This window comes from Eschscholzia californica, unplaced genomic scaffold (assembly GCF_041429995.1).
Source record: "Eschscholzia californica isolate CP2 unplaced genomic scaffold, dmEscCali1.0.p SCAF_1, whole genome shotgun sequence".
Lineage (NCBI taxonomy): Eukaryota > Viridiplantae > Streptophyta > Magnoliopsida > Ranunculales > Papaveraceae > Eschscholzia > Eschscholzia californica.
This window is the reverse complement of record NW_028238198.1, coordinates 36501326-36508300: the sequence shown is the minus strand read 5'-3', so window position 1 is coordinate 36508300 and position 6975 is coordinate 36501326. Positions and strand designations below refer to the sequence as shown.

General features: G+C 34.6%; 2 long non-coding RNA genes across 2 annotated transcripts; both read left to right on the top strand.

Annotated features, from left to right (window-relative positions):
- The first annotated feature begins 1003 nt into the window (after positions 1 to 1003).
- LOC147566478 (uncharacterized) lies at positions 1004 to 4406 on the top strand. Its single transcript, XR_015237439.1, has 3 exons — positions 1004 to 1609; positions 3684 to 3824; positions 4307 to 4406. It is a non-coding gene; the product is annotated as an uncharacterized LOC147566478 (long non-coding RNA).
- A 358-nt stretch (positions 4407 to 4764) lies between these two features.
- Positions 4765 to 6975, top strand: LOC147566477 (uncharacterized). The gene is made up of 4 exons (XR_015237440.1): positions 4765 to 4979; positions 5085 to 5407; positions 5536 to 5698; positions 6777 to 6975. It is a non-coding gene; the product is annotated as an uncharacterized LOC147566477 (long non-coding RNA).

Below are 6975 nucleotides of genomic sequence, written 5' to 3'. Positions count from 1 at the left end.
ATTATGAAACCAAATAGTAAAGGTTGTCATTTTTTGATCCCTTTCTAACTCTTGATAATAAATATTTTTAATATTTTCAAGAGTCCTACTATTAAAGGCTTCAAAAAACCAATTTCGGAAAGCTTCATGTTTTGTCATGATTTTATGCGTCAATGTACGAAGAAAGTAACTCGATTTGTTGATTTTCATGGTAACAAACTGTTTCTATGGATAGTTTAGTATCCAGTAGTATCCAAATCCTCATTGAAGGTTTGGTTGGTAACCAAACCACGAGCGGTTTGGTAGCGGACGACTCCAAGTTACAGGATAACGAACCAACAAACACCCCCAGTAAATATTTACATCGAAGTATGGTGAAGAGCAAAAGCAGGGGTCGACAACATAATTTCTCTTTGCTCCATAGGACCTTAGTGCATAGGTGTCTGCCCAAAGCCGGCAACACTGGTGAGATGCCTTCAAAATTTTGGCGGTCTTGGCTAAGTTTAAATCCAAATGAAAGCCCCAACACTTCCGTAACAAAGGAGAAGAAAAACCCCAACCACTGATGAAAATATTGGAGGCATCTCACCTCTCTTCTCTCTCCTATCCAATGCAGGACAATCTGAACAGAGTTTATATGAAAATATTTTCACCTCTCTTCTCTCTCCTATCCAATGCAGGACAATCTTAACAGAGTTTATATGAAAATATTTTGGATGATGATACATATAGGGCTAATAATGATTTAATTTCACAGTCATATATTTATGTCTTATATTTTTTTTAAGAAAGTTGGAACTTTAAGAAGGAAATAAATTTATATACATGTAAATATGCGCGCCACCCGCCCACATATATATCTATTATACAAAACAGATACTTGTGACTAGGACAAAATAAATGTCTCTAGATTATGACTAGATTGCCACATAGATGTATGAGTGGGACAACCTTCCAGATTTACGAGTTCCTATTCCTTACTCTCTGTTACGTCTCTCTTTCTTCTTCATGCGAACCACCAAAAGCCCTCCTCTCTCATTTAGAATGATTCATTGAATTTCTTCTTTCTTAAGCAGACAACTTCATTGTATCTCCCTTTCATCTAGAATGATTACTTTCATTGAATATTTTGTCACCATGATTCCTAGAAAACCTAAGTTCATTAGTTGATTTCTTTTATCTCCATGTCATCTAATATTGAGATTTACTACTTTTTAGGGTTTTGATTCAAACATTATTTTGGTGAGTTCATCTTAAACTGTGTTGGAAATGTTGGGAAAACAATTGCTTCAGATGATTGAAGGTGTCTAATTTGATTTATCTTTAGTGGAAAATCTAATACTCCATTTGATTTCATACTCAATTGATATCCCTCTTTGAAACAATTAAGTTTTATTGATTTTTCTTTGTTCATTTTACATCTATGATTAGAAAGATTGAAATCCCATTTATTTTTCCAAAATTATTAATTGTCCCCTCCTTTGGGTTTCCTGATTTCTTATAGACTGAGAGATAGAGTTAAAGAGATAGGGAGCCTCCCATCTCTTGTGTGATTTTGCAGAGACAAAGAGAAGGAAGAAGAAACAAAAAAGTAAAATAATTTCGGTTAAGCTCGGACCCCTTACATCTGGTATATCTAATTCAAGCGTTTGAACACTTTTTCCCGGCATTATAATATATTCATTTTTTTCATTTTCATTGATTGCTGAGCTTAATCTGATTTTACCTCTTTCTACTTTTCCATATGTAGCGGATTGGTAAGTTAATATGTACTTCTTGGTGCTCCGGGATTAGCTTCTTTAGATGAAAAATTTTACCATTCCGTTTTTGTTGTTAAGTTCATTATGAATTAGACATACTGCTGGTTAGAAATATCTTGGTTTTTTAATAGTTTGATTACATCGGAAGAGGTCATGGAAGGAATCGATCAAACAGGTTTGGCTGCATCCGTTATTAGTATTACTCAGACATTTGGCACACACTAATTGTTTGATAAAATGCCTAACTAAACTCATACCATTATCCTCTTCTTTTGTTAGGGTTGGGAGATTAAGATTTACATTTCAAGATTCGAATAAGATTTAGAAAGCTTTTGCTCATGAAAAATTGAAAAGAACTTACCCGTGTTCAGAAAATAAGCCACATATACTTTTGTCATTGAAGATTTGAAATAAATAAAATAACATGAGAAAGAAAACAATATTTTTTCATTATTTGAATGATGAATGTTTCCTTCGTAACACATTATCAAAGGCCGCAACTTTGGGGAATAAAAAAAATTCTCCGGGGAATAAATTCTCAAGGGAATTCAGATTTTTTTTAAAATTCTCCGGGGAATAAATTTTTATGGGGAGTACAAAATACATTTTTTTGAAAGTTCTCCTCCATCTCATCTGTTCTCTCTGCCACTTCATCTTCTCGACACCTCATCATCTTCTCCGGCGAAAGTCACCGGCCGGTTAATTTTCCGGCCGGCGACCTTCAAACATAAAAAAAAAAAAAAAAAACTTTTTTTTTTTAAAATTTTCTCTCTCTCTAGAACAGATCTAGAGAGAGAGAGAAGGTCGGTGGTCTGTTCGTGAGATGTATGTATATACCCACAACTATTTAGATCATCCGTTTATGGACTTCTGTTATTAGAATAGAAGAACAAAGAAATGGGTCTTTTTGATTTGTTCTTCTTTTGACTTCTTTCAACCATACTGATCATCACCATACAATATCATGCCTTTAGAACTTCTGCCCAAACCGTACCAACTTATTCTCATCATACATGGTTAGATCTAATTTAGATGCTAACATTACATACCAAACTAATCTCAACATCTTTCTTTCTTCTCTATCTGTCTATCATCCTCATTCAACAGTACAACCATAAAAAATGGGTACAAAAACGACACAGTCGGGCAAAACTCAAATACCATTTGCGGCTCGTTTCAGTGTAGATCCGTAGAGGTGATATCACATTAAAGGTACTACATCTCACGAACAGACCACCTCTCTCTCTAGATATGTTCGAGAGAGAGAGAAAAGAAAAAAAAAATTAGAGAGAGAGAGAGGAGAGAGAATTTTTTTTTTTATGTTTGAAGGTCGCCGGCCGGAAAATTGGTCGGCCGGCGACTTTCGCCGGAGAAGATGATGAGGTGTCGAGAAGATGAAGTGGCAGAGAGAGGTGATGAGATGGAGGAACCTTTTTTATAGCATCTTCTAAAATTAGAAGCCCCTTAGCAATAAAAAGAAACATCAAAAGTCAATCTTATTTAACTAGTTTTAAGAAAAGTCTTTATTTCTCGGAGAATTTTCTTTATTCCCCAAAGCCGCGGCCTTATCAAACTATATATGAGATGCCTTAGGAGTGTTGCAACCTTTCAAACCTATATCTAATGTTATATAGGGCATCCTACTTTGTAGAGCATTTAGAGGCTCCATCCTAGATCTTATAATTTTATCCCTTTGTTTGGATTCATATAAAACATCTTTAGTTTGTGTTGTTTGAATTTACATTCTGTCCCCTTAATTTTTCGTTATTTGTTACAAATCAAGCAAAATTATGGACTTCTTTGACGAGGTTGGTACGTCAACAGTTTCTAAAGAAAATCTAGGTAAAAGATTAGAATAAAATATATAGTCGCTTTATCATACATTTGGTGAGATATAGTTTGTACTTCAAACGTAGATATAAATATAACGATTCTCAAATTCAGGTACAAGAAAACTGAAAACTTGGTTCAATTATGTTGTTGTGTAATATGGAGACTGTGGTGCAAGGGTGCTCAAGGTTGGTATGTCATTTCAAGGTGTTTGGAGGCTGCAAAGAGGGCTCTCAGTCTCTCACAAAACAGAAGGTGATGATACTTATCTATATACCCTCCATTGATTACTAATCCCTAATTAACTTTTATAGCTTTCTTGTCTCGCCCATTATCTTATACATCTCTAATTAGAGAAGCATCCTCTAACAGTCACTTTTATATTTGCTCCCACTCCCCCCAATCTAAACTCCCGTCTCCCCCAATTTATATTTTCAATTTTCGGAAGGATAACGCCTCATTAATCTCCTCATCAATGACTTCAATATTGAATGAATTATGACATCATGTGTTTGTATCTCTAATGTGTCATAATTTTTATGTTTTTTTATATAGATTTTGTAATTGATTTTTTGAACGATTTCATTTTAGACCTAAATTACATATTCACTTCTCTTACCATCTCAATGAGGTATTGAAATGGGGAATGGTTTCAGTTTTTCTGTTTTATCAATAGGGCGTTTATTCTGAGTTTATTTGTTTTAGGATAACTGACCTAGGATAACTGAATAATACAGGGAGACAATCAATCTCTTCTGTACACACTTAGAAGTTTTCCGTACAAGTGAAGGCAAGATTGAGAGGCAAATCCTTGCCAGCTTAGCTATAGATCGCCACGACAAGGAAATAAAGTTAGTTCTAGCTGCGGAGAACAAGTTACGTCATGCTGAAGCTGAGCACAAGGTTTCCAAGTATTGTGAATTTACATAAGCTTGATATGGACATTGGACGGACTGATTCGTGCAACAAAGCAGGTTCTAAAGCTTGTCACCAGAAATTGCGAATAAGCGACAAGATGAACGAGAGGTGTGTTGTTTCTTACACAAATTTGAATTCAATTTCAGTAATGTACTAGAGTTTTCAGACCCTTAGAGAAGAATCATGGTTTATGCAGTTTTGCTATGTTTTCTTAGACAAATCGAGTCAATTTAGAAGTATTTCGGCTGAAAAGTGTGTCTATGCTTTGTGCAGGTTCGCAAAATTGGGCTGTACATTGGAACCTGGGAGACCTGCCAGAAATGACAACTCTGCCATACTAAATGATGACATCCGTGTTTTGAATCAGCTACGAAGTGAAGCTGAGGAGCTTAAAGATGCAAATGAAAAACGTCAAAAGGAGATTAAAAATGGTATTCTTGGTGAAATCTCATGGCATGGCAGGGAAGTTAATCTTATCGAGCTTCTTACTAGGTAGGTAAGCTTTAGGGATATTATTTTAATCTTCAGCTTCTTACAGCCTATTACTGTCAAATTTATAGGAGAATTTAACTGACCTAGGATAACTGAATACTACAGGGAGACAATCAATCTCTTCTGTACACACTTGGAAGTTTTCCGTACAAGTGAAGGCAAGATTGAGAGGCAAATCCTTGCCAGCTTAGCTATAGATCGCCACGACAAGGAAATAAAATTAGTTCTAGCTGCGGAGAACAAGTTACGTCATGCTGAAGCTGAGGACAAGGTTTCCAAGTATTGTGAATTTACATAAGCTTGATATGGACAGTGGACGGACTAATTCTTGCAACAAAGCAGGTGCTAAAGCTTGTCACGAAAAATTGCGAAGCGACAAGATGAACGAGATATGTGCTTTTTCTTACACAAATTTGAAATCCATTTCGGTAATATACTAGACTTTTCAGACCCTTAGAGAAAAATCATGGTTTTTGCAGTTTTGCTATGTTTTCTTATACAAATCGAGTCAGTTTAGAAGTATTTCGTCTGAAAAGTGTGTCTATGCTTTGTGCAGGTTCGCAAATTTGGGCTCTACATTGGAACCTGGTAGACCCGCCAGAACTGACAAGTCTGTCATACTAAATGATGTCATCCGTGTTTTGAATCAGCTAAGAAGTGAAACTGAGGAGCTTAAAGATGCAAATAAAAAACTTCAAATGGAGATTAAAAATCTTAAGGTAATTCTATCGTAATTCTGGGTATAAACTCTTCTTCACTACTGTTGTTATTGTACTTATCCAAGTTTTTTTGCACACTTTATGTGTTTGATGAAATGTGTGAATGAATTTCTAGGTTAAAACATATAGATTACAAACATTAGGCGCATAATTTCTAGGTTATTATTCTGGAGAGCAACTCTTCTTCACTACTGTTGTTATTGTACTTATCCAGGTTTTTTTGCACACCCTATGTGTTTGATGAAATGTGTGAATGAATTTCTAGGTTAAAACATATAGATTACAAACATTAGGCGCATAATTTGTAAAGCCCATAGATTATAACATGGCTAATTAAATAATAATTTTTTATTATTCCTATCAATTTTTTGATTATTCCTACAAACATTACCGTGCTTACTCGCAATGATAGTTCCAGATGGATTACACAACAATAAAGAATCTATTTTTTCACCATTTTAATAATTTCCACAATACCTACTTGGTCAAATTCCTTCATGGAACAACTTTGTTTAAATACATACCTAATACACACATGCACTTATAACAAAGCTTTGTTCATAACTGAAGAAAGCTTATGCATATCCAGTTTTTCTAGACCGTGTATTTGTGTTTCAACTGTACGATTACTACAAACTGTATTTTCATTATATAAAATACCTTAAACAAAACTTTTTGTCCATTTAAAAAGAGAAACAAATAATTTGGCATCTTGATACTCTTTTCTTATTATATAGATTCTTCACCCCAAATGTGGAAGCTATATCAAAGATGATTACTAAAAATGCAGGTGACGAATTTTAAAATTTATTAAGGTAAATAAAACATTTGTTTATATCTAATTCTGAATTCTGATTATACTTCTGAAAGGATGAATATTTGATACTCTTAAAGACTTAAAGGTTCGTAGTTCTAACTTTGCTTATGCCTTTCATGTTTATTTTCCTCCCCAAATATGAAATTCTCCAAAAAATCTCTCAGTAAGAAGATGAGTTATTTATCGTATTATTATACTTTTTCATTGCAGGAAAATGTGTTCGACGTAGTATGTGAAACGTGTAATGTGATCTATTTTCAGGTTAGGTACCTTGAGTATTGCAATAACGATGCTTAACGAGGTGATACATTTAGGTTTGCCTTCATTAGACGGTGCTTCAGAAAACACCAAAATCGGATAAAAAATCAGGTACTGGTGAGCCAATTAACCTTCATTACATTCTTGCTTCAAAATTTAATCCACAACCCCTGTATAACTCCACCATCCCTTAGCATAACTC